We start from the raw sequence: 20,399 nt of genomic DNA, 5'->3' as shown, positions 1-20,399 counted from the left end.
GACAATTTGTTACACCCCCCTCCCCCCTGCCTTTCTTGCATTGCAACCTTCCCATATGGGACTGAACTTCTTGACTGTGGCTTGTTTGCTCACTGATGTGAGTTGAGACCCCTCATGTCACTAACTAAGATGCACAATTTTTTTTGCACAAAACATTAACAACTCTTAAAAACTTGCATACTACGACGACAATCATCAATGTCAGTTTGGACAAAAAAGGGAAAGAAATACTGACATTGGGCAGCATTACAAACACCCTGTATTTTTTGTGAAGACACAGAACTAAGCTGAAGAACGTTTACTAGAGCAGCAGCAGCAGCATAAAATGGACAGTGGTGTAACAACTGACAAAAAATAACCTACCTAAACCATTGGAATCAAAATCACGAGCGTAACAGTTCAAAATTGGGCTTGATGTCTTCATCTAGACTCCCATTGCTTTAGGCTCGCAATGGGTGCTGCCATTCACTGCGTGGAATAGCATTTCACATTATGGAAAATTCGGAGGGCTTATTTTACACACTACGGCACATAAAAACTTTCACCGCCAAGAAATTAGGTAAATCGTCGGTCAACAGTCCATGAAACAGCTTTTCATGTCTACAGGAGCAAAATCCTCATAATGTTCTGTTTGAACAGAAGAGTGCATTCATACAGATGACCAGGGCTAAAATCTTCATGACAGAACATAACTGCAAATCACACAATGAAAACCAAAACATCTGTGCATTTAGATACTACAGCGAAACAAAAAATTGCATCAATAAGTCAGTCATCAGGAATTGCACTACCTGGTACAGTAGCCTGTGCATTGTGCTGTTATGCCCATCGCTGGGTAGTCCCTAAATCATACTTCCAATAAATACACATGGTTTGCGGCGATTTCAGGTGCCCACCACACAACATTTTTTGCACACCCGTTACACACCACACTAACCATGCGTTGCATCCTGGCTGTCTTAATGGTCATATTCGCCTTCTAACCAGTGGCATTAGATGCCTGCTGCTCTTTTCACTGTTGCCCAGTATTGGCATTTCATTGCGGCCATTCCCATTCCATCCTCTTCTGTGTGGCTAAGGTGTTGTGCTGCTGAGCCCAAGGACATTGCAGGTTCGATTCCCAGCCACTTTTCTGAAAGAGGCGAAAAGCAAAAACGCCCGTGTCTGCGAGATTTCGGCGCACGTTAAAGATCCCCCCCCCCCCTTCTTGCCCCAGGTGGCCAAAATTAATCCGGAGCCTTCCACTACGGCGTGCCTCACCCACCTATTTCCCACACAATAAGGGAAACTGCTAGACATTGTTGTCTCAGCCAAACTGATGCACACGGCTTGCTGGAAAATGCCTATTCGAATGGCACAACTGCCTGGCTCACATTTGCTAGAGCTGCGCAGACAGCTACAATTTTGTCTAGCTGGGTGAGCCTCTCGTTGTGCTTCACAGTCACAAGATCAATTGGAATAGTGCTTGACAGGATTCGGTATCGTCCTCTAAGTAGCCCAATCACCCGTTCTACAAGAATGCGGACATTAGCCAATTTTCGAGTTTTTTGGACGTCCCAAGCCGATAACTGCGATTTCCCCCTAGTGAAAGCCGGCATTTCTAGCTTGGCTGAGTGGATGCCAACAGCATCACCTATTGTGAATCCTCTGTCAGCCAACACTGTGTCACCTGGTACAAGGTTATTTAAGATGCCGCAAGACTCGGTAAGGCGCTTGTCGCTGGTCCGACCACCCCAACCCTCAGAAATGAAAGTGACTGCACCTCGTGCTTTGCAGCGCAACGCCTTAGCCACTGAGACACCGCGGCGGGTTATATTTGCAGCATTGGTAAAACCATTTTGGAATACTGCAACTTGCCAAGGAATTTAGTCCTGTCAGTTTTACCTTGCAATCTGATTATACTCACATTTTTTGCAGTTTGTTTTTAGTTGTAAATTAAGTGTATCAAGTCATTTTTTTTGCGTGTTTGCCATTCAGCAGAAGACTGCACTTACTGGGCACGTCTGGTATTGATGGTCATTTGTCCTCAACACATCCTGTATTTACAGATTTCTTTTCTAACTCCAACAACTGCATCGGTGAAGCAATTTTGTAAGCCTGCAGCTCGTCGTCTTGTTCAGTTGTTATTAACGTGCTATGTTAGAGAAATCACATCAATCTCAATTATCTTTTTAGTTTAAGAGTGTGGCATTACTTTGTGTATTTACCAGAAAACTATTACCTGTCTGTATAATGCCATTAAATCCCTATTTATTTGAACTGTTTCAACACTTTTCTGTGTATGATACTGTCCAGTTGCTGTGATTTTTTTAACACGAGGAAAATGCAAATATCATTTTAAGCGGTGACATCACAAATGACATACTGTGTGCTGAATAAACTTTTTCTGTTGTTGCCCACTAACCTGTTGCCTACTAACAGCTTCGCAGGCTTTGCTTAAATACCTACAAAAAAAAAATAAGTAGCAGATAGTGAATTTTCACTATTGTAAACGCGATACCCAGGACTCTGCTGGGAAAAACTCGTCATTGTGTACATAGAAGGGAACTTAGTATCTGGCACACAGCATCACTGAAAAGCAATTTACATGCCCATCATAGCTAAAACATGCTAAAATTCACACTCACTGCTACAATGTAATTTTTTTTTATTCTAAGCATCCCCTTTTATTCATGCCCCTTGCACTTGCGATAGATGCACTTACGGTTGATGCACAAAGATTTGGAGTATTTAACATTCAATACAGCTTTTATTAAAATGGGGTAGGAACTAAGAATTGAGCAAATGGGGCAGTGAAAATTGGAACAATTCATATGGTGAAAGGTGTTGGAGGGCCAGAGACAGATGTGATGATAGTTCCAGGGTGCTTACTGCTCCTACCCTTGTTCTACTCTCCCCAAGTAGGAGCTGTGCAGTACGGTCTCCCACTGCTATTAACACTGCAACTTGATGTGGCTGTGTGAGGATGCTGACATAGCATGTGTGCTAGGCCTGCTCCTTCCTGGCACCTGTGGCACTCTGCAGGGGGGGGGGGGTGGGGGGACAGCTACTGTTACCTGTCCTGGGTAACAGTAGCTGTAGACAATTAAGCTCCGACACGAATTTGTCTGGAGGTGTCTCCAAACCACAGATTCCTGGGAGGGATACAGGCTCAGGTCAGCTGACAGTGGTTGGGGATATCCGTGTAGGACACTACTCTGTTCCTGCCTGACAGTCAGATGAAGCCACCGTCCAGATTGACGTGCGCTAGGTCGGTGAAGCCACAAGCGGCGTTGTGTGCGGATTCACTCCTGGCCATGCCAAAGAGGGCAGCGGTCCAGATTAGATGTAACTTGCCGGTTCGTTTTTCGGGGTCGAAGCCAAAAGCTAGAGGTACGGACACCTCTTCAGAGATCTGCCCTCGGAAGAAATTTAGGATTGCAGACTTAAAGGTTTTAATTAACAGCGATGCTGTTGAGCAAATCATTTCTGTATGGTGTCTGCAGCTTTTAAAATACTACGAAAATGCACACCATTCATGCTCGCGTGCCTCGATACGTGTGCATAGTTTGTCGCGGATAGTGGATAGGCCACAGATAGTTGGCATGGCCGAGGAAAGGAAGAGGCCGGTGTGCTTCGACAGGCTCGGCGTGCAAAGCATCTGCTAGAGACGATAAGTCATGCTTACAGGGCGGCACAAGAAAACGTCGACCAAAACGACGAGCTCACTCTGGCGTTGCTCAACGTAAGGTAATGAAATGCCATCCCGCCGACGTCAACCACGGCACCACGACAATAAAACTCAACTTTGTGTCCGTCAATGATCAAGTCTTGCACGTGAGCGCAAGCTTCCCTGAATTTTTTTACTGTTCTGATTTTTGTGAAGGCCACCATTGCCAGTGCAATGGCTGCTGCTTCATACACCACTGGGGTATGAAGCGGGCCAGAGGCAATGGAGTTTCCCTGGTTATTGACTACAGCAACTAATATTACGTCGAGACGAAAATAGTTGGCTGCGTCCCTGTAAACCACGTCCTCACATTTAGCTTAGCGTTTGCGCAGAGCTTGCGCCCTGGCCTATCGTCGCTTGTCGTTGTAATTGGGGTGCGTTTCACGAGAAGAGGGGGAATGAGGATGCAATCTCCGCGTTGTTGGAATAGCTACTTGTAAAGTCGTGCTGCAAGGAAGGTTAATGTCCAATGTGCTTAAAATGCGACTCCTTGTTTGGCTGTTAGCTAGAGCTCATGCTGCCTTAACCTTTGTAGAAAGTGTACGTCTGAAACTGATCATGGTATGCAGAAAAAGAGTTTTCCTCCATGTTCAAAAACCTTTCCCATGCATGGAATGAGAGATAATGGCTGGAGAATTTCAATCGTAAGCTTTTTTTCAGGTTTAGGGATTAAAATATTTTTGGCTCTTTTCCACTGTTTCGGAATGTGGCCTCTATCCCAACACATATTGAACTAATGAGTGAGGGCTTCCAAAAAGTCATAACCTAGATTACAAGCATTTGTTCCTGATGTCGTTTTGCCTAAAAGCACATTTTGTTTTGTGCAAAGGGCCGTAATGGCAGCCGCGTACCTTGCCCGAAGTAATGTTGAGGAGGGCATTATTCCGGCTCGAGTAGGGGGGCAGTACCTTGGCAGCACAGCTTGCAATATGAAGATCCTGAATAACCTTCAGTAGTTCTTTGTCCATGCTACCAAACTGATAGGGAATGACACTTATGGCGAATTCCATTGGGAGAGCAGGAGCACTCAAAAGCACTCTGAAAGTGCTCTCTCCTGAGCAGGCGTGTCTCAGTGGTCGAACAGAAGTAGGAGCACTGTCATCCAGTGGTAGTGCGAGACCACTTTCGGTGCTCTGAGAGCAGTTGGGAGCAGTTCGATCTGCTCCCGCTTGAAAAGTCGGAGTGAGCACAGTACGATACGAAGGAAGTCACATGACCTTTAACGTCATATCCTCCCCTTTGTGTGTGTGTGTGTGTGTGTGTGTTTTGCTCCCTTGTATCGGGGAGCGCGGCAGTATCCATCGTGCATTTGCAACTTTGTGGAATGGGCAGCGAGCCCTACGAGCATGTGAATGCTTCACACCGCCACACGTGCTTTGCCCGGCTTTGCTCACACATGCTTTTCCGCAGACATTGCTGGGATGCCTAAAGGCTGGAATATGTGGAGCGAACTTTCACGACAAAGTTCGCGCGGCGGGAAATCTCTGAGCTACCGTACTTATCCAATTCTAACGCGCCCCCGATTCTAACGCGCACCCGATTCTAACGCGCACCCAATTTTTCTGACAAAAAAACCAAAAAACTTGCACCTCCGTTTGTAACGCGCACGGAACTTTATAACCCAGACAAACGAGTGCTGGAGAAATGGGCGATTTATTCCCCAAAGTAATTTCGCTCATCTCACTCCTCGTCGCTTTCCGCTGACCAGAACATCTCGTCCTCGGTGCCGCCAAGAGCCTTCGCGATGCCACACTTCTGAACGAACATTCAAGCATGGTCGATGGGATCGTGGCCCACACCTCGCACGCCCATCCCGCGAGCTTCTCCAGAGCCGCACGCTTCAGCCTACCGCTCGTTTTGAACGCGTGAGAGCCGCTGCTGCCATTGCTGTTATCAAGCGCGCAAGTGGATACCTGCCGCGGTGGCTCAGTGGCTAAGGCATTGCGCTGCTGAGCACGAGGTCGCGGGTTTGATTCCCGGCCGCGGCGGCCGCTTTTCTGATGGAGGCGAAAAGCAAAAACGCCCGTGTGTACGAGATTTCGGCGCACGATAAAGATCCCCAGGTGGTCAAAATTAATCCGGAGCCCTCCACTACGGCGCGCCTCATCGCCTGCGTTGCGTCGGCGCGTTAAACCCCACAATCAATCAATCAATTGACGATTTTTGTGAACGCCGATAGAAAAGTCTACGCGCATATGCTTCCTGCGTCCGAAAAATCGTTGCTAAAAGCTTTAGCGCCATCTTGACATGGTGATGGCGATGGGTGGGACGAAATTTCCGCTGTTTCGGTTTCGAATCCGATGCTAACGCACATGTGATTTTTCGGCCTATTTTTCCGGAAAAACGGCGCGCGTTAGAATCGGGTAATTACGGTACATGGAGCGACGACATGGCGCGCGCCGCCGCGCTGCTGCTGGGCTGCTCTAAATTAAAGCCCCTCCGCCGCGGCCCTGCCCATAGGAGGGGCTTTACTCTCACTGAACTCCATGCCCAGAATCAACGGTGCTGTTCAGTAAACAGACCCAGTGAAGGAGCTTCCCACTTTGGTTGTACATCATTTAACAATTCTGCGTGGGGCGGGGGTGTTTCTTTTACTGAAATATTCGTTCTCAGTTCTCAAAAACGCTAAAGGCTGAAGAGAGAGAGAGAGAGAGAGAGAGAGAGAGAGAGAGATAGAGAGAGAGAGAGAGAGAGAGAGAGAGAGAGAGAGAGAGAGAGAGAGAGAGAGAGAGAAAAACGAACGGCACCGGGGAGATTCGCACGAACGACTACAAGAACAAGTAGCCGGCAGTTTAACCTCTACTTCACCCCGAGAGATGGTGCATATGAGCAAAATAGCCTCTGTTACTGGTTTTTGTCGTATTTGAGACGCTCTTGTAGTGATACCGCCTGTTCCTCACTCGCCAATCTTGCAGACAGGCCTCATATTGCTGCTACTGCAAGTAATGTAGCCGGATCGCCCTTATTTAACCTGATAAATGCTATCATGTATGCCCATACAGCCGGTCGGGACCGTGTTTTCCCCTCGTCGTTTTTTCCTCTCCCACCTGCTCTCCGGGTGCGTGCCGCACTCATGGCAGGTGCAGTGGCCCTGCTCCCGCGTGCCCCCAAGTGTTCTGTCACCTACTCCTCACTGCACGATGCCACTGCTCCTGTTCTCTCAATGGAATTCCACATTAGGTTGCATCAATGTATGGCTTGGCTCTTACCGAGATCGATTAAGCATCAGACGACGTTTCATGTCTTGGGTAGTTGCTTCTCACGGTGCAATCGCAAGCTGCATGCCAATTTTGTCGCAATAACTGAGTATTCTTCAATGTGTTGGTCAAGCCAATCCAGGCGACAAAACACGTTGCAACTGACTTTGTTCTTGCGGAGCTGCTGTTGCAAACCACTCTTGGCCTCCCACATGTGGGGAAGCTGCAAGTCAACCTGGCATTGGTTCCCTGCTTCAAATGTATAATTAGTTGCCTGCTCAGCATCTCGGCCCAGTTGATCCACCTTTGCCTTGATGTTAGTTATTTCTCAGATATGTGGACCAATCACCGAGTGTGAGGAATCCCGCTGCACCACTCAGAGCCCTTGAAATGCATCTCAGTAAATGAGGATAAGCGGGCCTACCAGACCTTCGTTTGATGTTGCCGGGTGGTCGCTGCCGAGATTCTCTTATGTGTTGCGTAAAGTGGTCTTCCTTTACCTGTGTTCTGTAAAAATGAGGCAAGGCTGCTCACACTGCTGCTCATCACTGCTCACACTACTTCCGGTGCAAGTGGGATGCGTATGGTCAGTGGTAAGGGTGAGGCCTTCTTGTTGGGCATCAAGCCAAAGGTTTTCGCTTTTTAATGGTGTCATGCTTGCAATCCCCACTTAGTGTGATGTGCATTAAAATCACCGACAATGAGTAATGTGTCGAAATGGAAAATTTCAAGAGTTTTCTAAAAAAGCTTGGTCAATTTGGAGGTGCTGCGAGAAGGGCTCCATACGTTTAGGAGAAACGTGCTGGTCAGCCATGTTTTGCATTTAGTAATTAATTCGATGCAACAATACTCGCATCCTGGCCGGCAAATTTCACTTCTTTTCACAGACGCAGAAGTTTTGACGCCTCCGAACGCTCCAAGTTCTACACCGTGTTTGCCATTTGAAAAGACTTTCCACACTGATGAGTTCTACACTGTTTGTTGATTAGTACACACATACCCTGAAGTCACTGACCAAAGAACTGAGGCGCATGAAAAATTCCTTGCCGGCCTGACCCCTGACCCGACAGGCACAGTCAGCCCTGTGCGGCAGCAGCGGCTCACCATTGTTTGCATTGCTGGATGTAAACAAATCTTTCCTTTGCAGCTACGTCAGCTGACTCCTTAGCCATGATTGGCTATCCGGTTTCGCATTGCCGAGGTGCAACGAGGGGATTCAGTCCTAGAGCGATCTTGTCCTCCCTCGCAAAGCGAGAAAAAGCGATGCCTGGCTCATCACTTGCGACGTCACGCAATGTGCCAAGTCGCCAGTGGGAATGTGCCTTTAGACGATTGGTGAGCACTTTGGAACTGTCCGCTGACGGAGGCCAGACGCACGTGCAGTCGATTTTATGGGGCCCATTCCCCTTCACGCAGTGTCCTCAAAGAACCGGTAATGCAAATGTTGAGACCGGTGATTTCAGCACCAATCTTATCCTCAAATTGCACTAACATGGCTTTGAATGTCGCACGAGGGTTTCCATGATCTGTTCTCCAAAATTTTGAAGCACACCTTCCGTAACGTACTAATCATCCGACCCCGAAGCAAGGGGGGTTTGCCAAGGCCAATTTTCTTGTCCCAGTTTTTTAACTGAGTAGAGCCAGATGGAGAATTGTCCATTGCATCTGCGGACCCAATTTCTGAGGACCCCAAGGTCGGTAACCTGCTGTGGCTGGAGTCAACGATGGCCTGAGATGCTGGTCTGACGTTTTGGAAGAGGCGGGGTTGACAGTGGTGTCGACTCCCTTAAGTTCAGTTAGGGCTGCTTTTAGAACTTTTTTTTTCCAACGATAATGGACTCAAGCATGTGATGGATTTTGTTAATTTCTGAGCATGAATCGGAATGTCTGCCGCGAGTGTATTGACTCTGGGGGACCATGTGTCTCTGAGTGTGTTTGCCGTGGGAGACCGTAGCTGCCCAGCTCACCTTGTTGTTTAGGTTGATTCTGTTGGCATGGATATGGCCGCCTGTCCTCGATGGTTTTGGCCCTCAGTGCTCGACAGCCGACGACGCAACGTCCAGCGCACACAATCCCAGCTCCGGGTGGAGTTGTCCTTGGTCGCCGGTCCACAGCTCGCATTCCCTTGGCTTTGCTGCAACCAAGGAAAGGAGCCCAAATGGTCACCCTCCCCAGATGAGGCCCTAAAGAATTTTTTACTGCTCCTTTCTATTGTCCTCGTCCTTCACGAATAGTCACAATCTGTGCATAGAGTGTAAATCCCGAAGTGCTAGGACTTGATTTTAATGAAGCTTGTCGCGTGCTTAAGCTCCCAATCAGAGGTCAAGAAAAAAACGTTCAATGCATTACTGACCGCTAATCGCTAAAACGCTTCAACAAGGCCGAAGCCACATATAGCCAAAGGAACAAGCACGAAATGAACATCGCACTGTTAAACTAGGCCGTACAGCCAGTGTCTTCTTGGCAGGAGGCACTTATTCATGTGGCAGCATGTAATGCCTTTCAGCTGCTGCTTGCATCAATCTAGAGTTTTGCTCCCGTGAGTGCACCCCATTGTTTTTCTCAACAGCTGCGTAGTTTAATTTGACCCAATGCAAGTGCAGTTACTAATACGCCTGCAGTGCACTGGCCTTGAATGCAGGATCACACATGCTTGGTGCATTGCTACCGTGGTATGCTGCACGTATCAACTCGACTCAACAGTGTGTCACCTGACAACCTCCAAATGCACACCTGAAACACCTCCTTTAGTTCTTTCCAGGGTGCTCATTCTTCACAGTCCATCAACTGTTGGTACAGCCAGAAATACTTTTAGGGGTTGGGGGTGTATGGAGGTATGGGAGAATGGATGGAGCCTTGCCAAAATGAATGCTAGCACTTGCTTATGTGCAGCATAGTAAAATGTTTGGGGGAGGGGGTTCAAAACCCCTTCGCGCTGTACCTGGAGAATCCTATCGGCCATCTGGGAGGCCATCACTGATGTGTTGCTGGGGCATTCTTGGCTCGTTTCTCTCTCACAAAGGTGAGCACATGGCGGAGTTATTTGTGCACTTGACAGCACCTGAGGATTCACAAGGATTGTCAGCTGCTGATAATGGCTGAGCTGTTCGGTTGACCTTTTTTCTGTGCAGCTTAGCAAAGGGGTCAGCCTCGCGTAGGATGTTTACTAGCACTGATGAGAGGCTGAAAGTTGGGACGTAAAGAGTAGTCAGGCAGTGGATGTTCACACGTATTTAAAGAATTGGCCATCATATGGCTTATGTGAAGACTATGACATGCTTTTCATCACTATCAGAAGTGGGGTAGGACCAGCCCCTTTAAGGGACCGTGGCACACCATCTTGCATTCGGGAGAGACGCAAACACCCACACATCAAAACGTTCGACAAGTACTCCTGTAATGATGCCAGCATTTACGGAGATGAAGGATAAAAAAATCTAAAATGAAGTTTGCCTTGGAGGTGCAGTGTCCCTTTGGCACTGCACATTTTTATACGTTTCAACACGAAAATGCATAATCAACATAAAAAAAAAGAGTTGTACAACTGAAACTGAAAAGCAACACAGGCTGCAAAAACTTTACCTTCTTAAGAGAAGCAAAAATAGGCCAGAAACATGCATACGCTATGCCAAGTTTTTTCTGCAGCCTTGTGTGCCTAGTGGTGGCTGGATGGCTTTTTGTTGACTTCGCCGGACTGGGGGAGTGGCTGTTGAGAGCCAGTGGTTGATCTCATGCTTCAGACCTGCAAGAGTGAGTAGTAACATGTGAACTTAAACATGCTGCGATGCACAGTTTTACAACAGTCAGTTCATCAGTGACCACATAAAGTTGAAAACGGCTTGTGCTTGCTTTGTAGAAGGTTTGTACGAACACTTTGATTGACTATGAGGTTTAACACACTGACACTACACAGGTGATGAGGCACACCGTAGTGAGGGACTAAGGTTAATTTTGACCACTTGGGGATGTTTTAACGTGTGCCAAAATCTCGAACATGGGCATTTCTGCTTTTCGCCTCCATTAGAAAAGCGGCAACTGTGGCCAGTTGCCGCTTTTTAAATATGAAGTCTGGACTAGAAGGTATGCAGGCAACGTTTAACAAATATACATATGTGCAGACGCAAGGATGGTGAAAACAGAGCCTGCAAGCATATGAAGTCTGCTTGCCGGTTGGGAAGGTTGGTTGCTTAAAAAAAGAATGGTGCATAAAATAACCTGCTAGATACCATGTGTGCCCAAGGCATTGCTTAAAAATCAACTCGCCATTCCATGTAATAAATGCAGCTATGTAGTAAAAGCACAGAGGGGGAGGGAGGAATAACCGGGTGTTTTAAGGTGCACAGTAAAAATAGCGCAGTTAAAAGGAACGAGCCAAAGATGGAACTAGCGTTACTCCGTTTTGTTCACTAATTAAAACGCCCAATATTTTTTCATTCCTCAAATTAAGGTACTTCCTGTCTCGTCGGATGACGAGTGACGATGAAAGCGACCACACCGACCGGTTGCTGGAACTCAAGTGCCTTTATTAAGCGAAGAGAAATAAACCCTCCCGGTCCCCGATGGCGCGGCGGCACAGGCGTGGAACACGATAGCTCATGCGTCACACATCCGGCGGGTTTGATCCGCGGAGCTTTCGACCGTCACTGCTGGTGTTTCGTCTGTGCTTGAATAACTGTCAGACGCAAGGCCATCAGGCATGCCTGCACCGTTGAACGGCACCAAATGCCGACGGTTGTGCTGAATGATGCCTGTCGGTGTTTCCACCACATATGAGTGTGGTCTTCTTGCTGGGCTGAGCACCTTTGCTGCGCATGACATATCCTGCACCCACACATCCTCCCCGTCAGCGAGTGGGCGGAGTTGGTGGGCGGCGTGACGACGGTTGAAGTCTTGACTTTGTTTTGTTCGGTTAGCTTTATCCTTAGCTGCAACTTCGTCGTGTGGTGGCCACTCTGGTTGCAGGGTGTCTGGCATCTTCGGCACTGTCGTTTGCAGACGTCGGCCCATTAGGAGCTGCGACGGGCTGTATCCGCTCGCTCCTGGCGTGTCGCGGTACACCAGAAGCGCCTTGTGTGGGTCCTTGGATTTTGTGAAAAGATCCTTCATGGTCCGCACCATGTGTTCTGCCTCGCCGTTTGACTGTGGGTAGCCCGGGCTGCTCGTGATGTGATGAAATCCGTAGGTCTGCGCGAACTCGGCGAACACCCGTGACGAAAATTGCGGGCCGTTGTCGGACACGAACACATCAGGTATTCCATGTCGCGCGAACTTGCTCTTGACAGTCGCAATGACAGCTGTGGAGGTGGTCGACGACAAGCTGATTACTTCCGGAAAACAAGAGTAGTAGTCCACCACGATTATGTAGCGAGTTCCATCAAGTTCAAACAAGTCGGCGCCTACACGCTGCCATGGCCAATTTGGAGTCGGTGTTGCGATTAGTGGCTCCGAACGCTGAACTCTTGTCTGAGCGCATTTCTCACACGATGTTACGAGCTACTCAATTTCGCTGTTAAGGGTAGGCCACCATACTGCGTCCCTTGCCCTTGCCTTACACCGTCCAATGCCCTGGTGGCCTTCGTGGATTTGCTGAAGTACCTCACGGCGCATCAGGCTTGGAATAATGATGCGGCGATCTTTGAGCAAGAAGCCATCGCACACTGTGATGTTGCCTCTTTCCTTCCAGTACTCCCTTAAATGAACTGGAACCTTTGAAACGTTTTCTGGCCATCCTTTCTCACAGAAGCGGAGTAGCCCAGAACAGATGCAGTCTTCCGCTTGGTGCTTGCGTAAGGCATCCATGCGGGAGGACATGAGGTTGGCAGCTGCTGTAATGACTTCCCCGATGAATAACTCGATGGAGTCTGTCTGCCATTGACTTCGCTCAGGATCGTGTCCCTGAATAGGAGCCCTTGACAGCGTGTCTGCCGTGGCAATCAGCTTGCCAGGGACGTAGAGAACAGTGAACTGATGGCGCATAAGACGGATTCGCAAGCGCTGGATTCTGGGCGGAATCATGTCGAGTTCTGCTGATCCCACGAGCGTGACTAAAGGACGATGATCCGTTTCGACTTGAAATGCGATGCCCCTCAGAAACTGGTCGAACCTCTTGACAGCCCACGTCACAGCCAAAGCTTCTTTTTCTGTTTGACTGTAGCGGCTTTCAGTGTCCGTTAGGGATCGTGAGGCGTAAGCAACCGCTCGTCGTTCTCCCGATGGTTGATCTTGAAGCAATACGACTCCGAGATCGTATGAGCTTGCGTCAGCTGCCACAACCGTGGGGTACGATGGGTCATATTTAGCCATGCAGACCTCTGAACCAAGCTTTTGAGCTTGTCGAAAGCAGCTTGCTGGCACGGTCCCCAAAGCCATGAGTTTCTCTTTTGAAGCAATGCCCTGATCAGTGCTGTGATGTCGGAAAGATGAGGAATGAAGCGGCCCACATGGTTCACCCTTCCCAGCAGTCTTCGGACACCGCTGACATCCGATGGGGTTGGTAGCTTGGCCAAGGCCTCGACCTTTTCTGGATCGGGACTGATTCTTTGTGCGCTAACCACGACTACAAGAAACTTGACTTGGTTTGCAGAGAACGTGCATTTCTTGCGGTTCAGCTTGATTCCCGCTTCTTCCAAACGCTATAACACCTACTTGAGACGTTGGTCATGCTCTTGCTGCGGTGCTTCGAAGACAAGAATGTCGTCAATCATGCTCACAACTCCTTCGAGGCCTTCCAGAATTCTGCTCATCTGTCGCTCAAAATATTCTGGCGCTGAGCAGATTCCAAAAGGTAGCCTTTGGAAACCGAATCTTCCCATTGGTGTTATGAACGTAGTGAGTTCTTGACTTTCTTCTGAAAGCTTCACCTGGTGAAAGCTAGCGGTAGCATCGAGCTTAGAGAATACCTTTGCTGATCCGAGGCGTCCCAGGATGTTCTCGACTGAGGGTAGTATGTGACGCTCCCGAAGCACGACTCCGTTGAGTCGGGTGAGGTCAACGCATATTCGGTAGCCTCCTCCTGCTTTTGGAACAGCAACCATACCGGAACACCATGGTGTGGGACGGTCCACCCGTTGGATGACTCCCTGGGATTTGAGCTTGGTGAGCTCCTCTCGAAATGGTTTGTGAAGCGGAATCGGTACTCTTCTCGGCACGCTGAGTGAGAACGGTTTGGCGCCTGGTTGGAGACGTATCACGTATTCGTCTTGCAGCTCGCCCAAGCCATCGAAGAGACTGTCCTTCAAAGTGACGGTAGAATCCGTTACACTGTCCACGAACCGTATAACTCCGAGAGCCTGTATCGCAGGGAATCCAAGAAGTGGCGGGTCTTGCAAAGGCACAACATACACTGTTTGCACTGTAGACCTGCCTTTCCAGCTCAGTTTCACTTGGAATGTTCCGAGAACGGTGAGGGAGTAATTTCCTGGGCCCGTAAGCTCACCTTCTGGCTTTTGCAGCTGTTTCGGTATGCCTGGAAACGAGTCCGGTACCACTGTCACCTCCGCACCCGAGTCAACCTTGAAGTTAGCGTAGTCCGTTGACGGCCACTTTTACGAACTTGGCTCTGGTGATGGCTGCTACGGAGTGCAGTGTGAGAGCTCCCATGTTCTTCTTGCTTTTCTTTTCGCAGACTGCTTCGAAGTGTCCAATCCGATTACACCCTTTGCACTTGGCTTGCCTAGCTGGGCAATCTGCTCGAGGATGCGTTGGTCGACCGCAGTATCTGCAGCTCGTGGTAGCGTCGCTTGTGTTGGACTTCGTAACACGCTTGCCGGAGCTCCCTTGAGAATCCGAGCCATGTCGCGGCTTTTGGAAGCGCTTTTTAACTTTGGCCTCGGCCACAACGTGAGCAGAATTTGGCTCTTTTTGGAACACTGCTGCACGGGCTTTCACGGCATCTTCGTTGATGCGAGCCTGTAGTCTTGCTTCTTCAAGGGTAAGCTTTTGTGTTCGGCACAGTTTGTCCACAAGGTTAGAGTCCCGGAGACCCACAACGAACCTGTCTCAAACGAGTCGTTCTTCCACTTCTGCTGAGGCGTAGTTGCACTTTTTGACAAGTGTACGCAGCGCAGTGTAGAACTCGTCTACGGTCTCGCCTTCGCCCTGGGTTCGACGGTGGAAGCGGACACTTTCGTAGACCTCGTTGACCGGGTGGATGAAGTGATCGGTGAACTTCTTCTAGCGAGCTCCAGTCTTCGCTGGACAATGCTAGAGTGTCGAGAACGCGGCAGGCGTCTTGGGAGCCCATGTCGTAAAGAAGCGTTCTGACCTGTACTTCTCCCGGTGCTTGGTAGAGCCCAGATGCATAGCAATAGTCGTCGAACTGGTAGACCCATTCTTTCCAAGAGCTTGGGTTCCCAAAATCGAATTTCGGTGGCGGTTGAAGCCCGGTGCCGCTGAACTGGATAGAAGGATCTCCATCCGCCATAGCGTGTTTTGCAGGCTACGCACCTTAGACTGATTGCTATTAATAATTGATCGATGTGTCGCTAACTTTATCCCACTTCTGACACCATGTCTCGTCGGCTGACGAGCGACGATGAAAGCGACCACACCGACCGACCGGTTGCTGGAACTCAAGTGCCTTATTAAGCGAAGAGAAATAAACCCCCCCGGTCCCCGATGGCGCGGCGGCGCAGGCGTGGAACACGATAGCTCACGCGTCACACATCTGGCGGGTCCGGTAACGCGAACCGCCGCCCGAGCGAGCGTGAGAAACGCACCTTCAGCGCGCCGTGAAATGCGCGTCCACTACACTTCCGAAATCTGGGTCCTAGTAATTTTTCTGCGTCAAGACTTGCGCATTGAATCTACACGGCACCAGCGGAACGGGTTGGTCACTGCAACAGCAGATTTTCTCTGGAATTGGAGTCTGAAGAAAATCTCAGTGATGTCAGTGATTGTCAGTGTCAGTGATTGCCGCGATTTAAATAAAAAACAAGAGCGCGCCTGTTTTTTATCCCTCGTACGAACAACCGACAAGGCATCCAGCGTGCGACCGCGACTTGTGACTGCGAAGCTGATGGTGGCGCATTGCTGCCTGCCTAAGTTTTCATTCCAATTTATTTGAAAACACGTTGGCACACGGGGGCGTGCACGAGTAGGTGGAGCGGTAAAAACGTTAGAGCCCACGTAGGCGTGCGACTGCGTCGCGATAAGTCACGCGTATGCTCGCGGAAAAGCGATCGCCCGAAGGCATATGCAGAAAATGTTGCCGTACGGAAGCCAAACTCGAGGGATTTGTTCAAAGGGCGCTTGCGATCCGTCAGCGCTCGGGTTACAGCACGGCTCGGGAAGCGGCCTCGCATTCGCTACCATCGCTAAATCGGCGTACGCGTGAAACGGCTCTCCAAAGAAATTATTCGGTTTTTGTAATCAACCATGTATTAGACGGAACTTACCAGACAAAGTCGTGGATACGGTGCGGGTGCACTTGCGTCGGCATCCACGGCGGCAGCCAACTGCAGTGTCGGACTTTTGCGCGCCGTTCCGGCCGATCGCTGCCGCGGTTTCATCCTCCGGTGATGCGAAGTTATCGATGGCAGGTAGAGCGCCACCACATAATGTGAATGCGATTAATAATATATCTCTTGACGCCACTACTGCCACTACCGATAATTGGGTTGAAATGCGGCAGACGACAAACGGGACACCGGTGTTTCTTTTTTTTTTTCTCTCGAGATGCGGGCGCACAGCGCATGCGCTAGCACAGTGGCCACAGACATGGCGGCTTTCAGTGTGGCCAGGCGAAGAAAATCGCCCGCTAAACTTTTGAATGAATACGGTCTATACAATATGCAGTTGGCAGCCCCTTGAGTATCCTAGGAAATACAATGCTTAAATGTGTGAAGGAATGGCAGCGTGGATGTCCCTGCAATCCTGCAATTCAGCTCAAGCTGAATTCAGCTGAATTCAGCTCAAGTCGCACATTGAGCGTTCGAGGAGCACGACTGCAAATGCACTCTCTGTAGTCTGTAGCCCTCTTTTTTTGTACACTCGACTGCAAGTGTGCAATATAATATACTGTGCCCGCACGCTGCCTGCCACCGGAGCAGGGGCCCTAGTCAGGCTCCAAGCCTTTTGCCTCTGCTCCCCTTTCTGCACGGAAAGAAACAAGAAAGAAAGAAAGAAAGAAAGAAAGAAAGAAAGAAAGAAAGAAAGAAAGAAAGCTGAAAACTAAATTTAAGCATTCATTCTGCTGTACAGACAATTTTATTCAAAACGCTGTCAAGGGGCTAAGGAACCAAAGCTTCTCATCCTACACCCAAATCAGTATCCCCTCTTTTATGAAAAGAAAAGTCTTGCATGGATAACTCCTTAACTGTTCTACGCAACGGGGCTGGCTCAACAATGAAAAGGCTCTTTTCAAATAGTCAGACGCAAATGTAGGTACAAGATAATCCGAATTACTGCTGCGAATTTTACTGCTGAACAAAAGTGCTGAAGGGTGAAATGTACCAGGGTATCTAGCAAATTGCCTAATTCAATTTCCTTGACTTTTCCATGTTTTCCATGACCATTTTAAACGAAATTCCCTGACCTATACAACAGGCGCCATTCTGTGGAAATGGTCCGTGAAGCATATAAAAAGCATATACAATCATATTATAAGGAAAAACACATTTGTTGCAAGTGCCCTAATTGTCAAAATTCACTTTAACTTCAGTTTGTTTGTTCAGTTTGAGGTTTGCTTGCCTTCTGTTACGGCTTCAGAGATTTTATTTCTTCTTGCGAGATAGAAGCTTCAAGTTGCACTTCAGCGAGCGCCTTTTGCTTTTTTTATTGTCCTGGCTCGAAATGGAAAGCGAACCGCATGGAACGTTTTTGCACGCGATTCGGGCGCAGCAGAATTCTGCCTCGCCCAGAAAATGACGCGCGTCGCGCGAGGCAGTGGGAGGAGCCTGCCGACTTGCGCCAATGGAGAGCCGCACGCCTCATGGCGGCAGTTTCGAAGCTCTCGAGACAGCCGGATGGCCCCGCCACAGATGTTTAGGCTTACCACCCCGGCAGGTATTGCATGGGCGCATTCACTAGCCGCGCGGATGTTGTTTTATAGTACCGTTTTCGCCCACCTTATAAGCTCCTTTACCTCACAAGCAGCTTCGTGCGTGACTTGTGTGGCATTTTAGAGAGCGCTTAGAAGCGGCCGCTCGAGCTCCCGTCGCCACTTTATGGTGGCTAGAACCACTTCGCGGTCGAAGCCGCCGCCATGTTTCCGCTGCCTGCAGCACCGCGCGCAGCGTGCAGGTGGTTCCGCGGCAGCGTCAGAGCGTCTGTGACGTGCGTGGCGCATTTTCGTGAGCAGAAAACACCCCACGCGGATCACGCTACACCATGTCATGTTCCTTTTTGATTTGGTAATTCTGGCTCCTGATGTCATAAAGACGTTCTTTCAAGATTAGCTCCCAAAAAGCGCTGACTTTTAAAATTCGCTTAAAAAAAAGCGCGTTGTGCGTGCGATTTCGGCACCATCTACACCGTCCCTCTGCGCAAGCTGCGAGCTGTGAACCGCACGGCGAGTTTCTGCACGCGATTCGTGCGCGGTATTTTCACGGCCGCGTCGACGATTTCGTGCCTGCGGTGGCTCCTTTCCTGCACAAGCAAGTGCGTTTGTGCCTTGAGTAGCATTTTAAAGAACGGTTAGAAGCGGTCGTTGGAGCTACCGCACTACTCCGCGGCCGGTGCAGCCGCCATGTTGCCGGCGCCTGCCGCTCGGCACGCACCGTGCGGGTGGTTTTCGCGGCGGCGTCAGCGCGCCTCAGGCTTGCGCGGCACGTTTTCGCAAGCAGAAAAACCAGAAAACGTTTCATGCGGTTCACGCTTTCGTCGCGCGCGAACGTGTTGCGTTCGGTAACTTCTTGGGGGCCCGCAACACTGGTTTCCCCTATTCTGAAACTGTGGGCAGGCCCCGAAATGGTTTTCCGTCGACTGGTACTACTTGATTGAAAAATTCCCTGACAATTTCCTGACGTTTCCCGGTGACGCGAAATTCCATGACTTTTCCCTGTTTTCTCGGTCGCTAGACACCCTGTGTACATCCATCTACAACACAAGAAATATTTTCAAAAGGAAAACCCACAAACCGTGTTGCTTATTACATAAGGACCACAAAAGAAACGTTGCTAATGACAACTTGCACTCAAAAAACACGAGTCACGCCAAAACGAAAGTGGTTATCATTTGGTGAAAGAGAACTGGCAGCTCCTACCGGTCCATCGGGTGCGGTTAAGAATGATGTTCAACATTTTTGCCTCACGGTAATAATAACCACCGGCGAGCATTCCAACCGTTTTGCTTACACTGCCTAAAGAACACCATCCCTGGTCACAGTTCCAAGCCCTTGTGTCATTCTGGATGCACTGAACCAAGTTTTAACAGAAGGTAGTCACAATGTGGAGGTAATTTTAACAAGAGGTAGTCACAAGCTAAGAGAGTTGCCAGCAAAGAATATTTGTTGGCCGCTGTCTCAGCAACCAAGATATTAATCCTGCATGCGCATGCAACGAAAGGAAAAGACTCGGGAAACTCAGGTTGTGAGAGAACACTTATTTATTGGGAGGAGCAACGAAAAAAGGAACCCGAGGCAGAGCTCAAAATATTCAAAAGTTAGTCAAGTGGATGATCGACGTAGCTTATATCGGAGTGACACTGCATGACACTTGTCAGTCCTAGACACCGCGCCCAGTGCCGACGCTCAGTGCAGGGTGGCGTTGATACGATGCCAGGACCGATTATGCATCCCGGTCATATGGTGTCTGAGGCTCCCTATTCATCAATGATATAAGCGTTGTGCAAGGCAATGGGTCAGGCCAAAACTGGTTCACAGGGGCTGGAGGTGTTCGGCCTCAAGCCCTGCTGTGCCTCAATCTCGGGCCACTTGACACTCGTCTCGGGTCTGGCAGCGGCACAAACACGGATGTCCCTATGACGTTCACAATTGGATGGGCTGTTGGCACTTGTACTTGGACAACCCTCTGCTGCTTGGTTTCTTGAGTCAGACCCAATGATCAGGGATGTCTAGTGCTTCAAGCAATGTGCCAATTCTGAAACATTCGGCCAATCCCTAGCATGTTCGCAGATCGTTGTGTGGATGCGTGCTGCGGACAGCAGTGACTGTGACACTCGGACGAAGCGGTTGAGCAGCCTATAAAGTCTTCGCAGAAGGCCCAACGCATAGTACAGTCCCTCGGGTACTTCTTTCTGCCAATGACCTTTTGCTCAGATAGGTGAAGCACTTATAGATGGTCTTGAAAAAGATGTGTGCTAGCTTTGCACGAATCAAATAAAGCTTGCCGATTAATTTCCTTTCGGCAAATAACTAGTAGTACAACCTTGGTTGTATGGAAATATCATGTTTTGAGCTCTGTTTCATTGTGTTATTTTGCAACCTGCTTAAACAATTATCGGTTATAGCGATGAGATTTCCTTGGCACTTGGCTATTGTTATAAGCTATACGTGGATTAGACTGTACTTCTAGTGAGATTCAAATTGGCATGTG

At 49.1% G+C, this 20,399-nt stretch overlaps 1 long non-coding RNA gene across 2 annotated transcripts; it reads right to left on the bottom strand.

Moving 5' to 3' along the window:
* Positions 1 to 283: 283 nt before the first annotated feature.
* On the bottom strand, positions 284 to 16,543 carry LOC144164395 (uncharacterized). 2 transcript variants are annotated; one of them, XR_013321184.1, is made up of 4 exons: positions 16,302 to 16,543; positions 10,529 to 10,648; positions 8,874 to 9,040; positions 284 to 1,132 (listed from the first exon to the last, which is right to left on the bottom strand). It is a non-coding gene; the product is annotated as an uncharacterized LOC144164395 (long non-coding RNA). The 2 variants fall into 2 exon arrangements; XR_013321183.1 differs by lacking the exon at positions 284 to 1,132 and having other exon boundaries at positions 8,103 to 9,040; positions 16,302 to 16,539.
* Between the last annotated feature and the right edge of the window lie 3,856 nt (positions 16,544 to 20,399).

This window comes from Haemaphysalis longicornis, unplaced genomic scaffold, assembly GCF_048455015.1.
Source record: "Haemaphysalis longicornis isolate Haplotype H1 unplaced genomic scaffold, Haemaphysalis longicornis Haplotype H1 scaffold_13, whole genome shotgun sequence".
Taxonomy (NCBI): domain Eukaryota; kingdom Metazoa; phylum Arthropoda; class Arachnida; order Ixodida; family Ixodidae; genus Haemaphysalis; species Haemaphysalis longicornis.
This window is presented reverse-complemented; position numbering and strand designations above follow the sequence as displayed.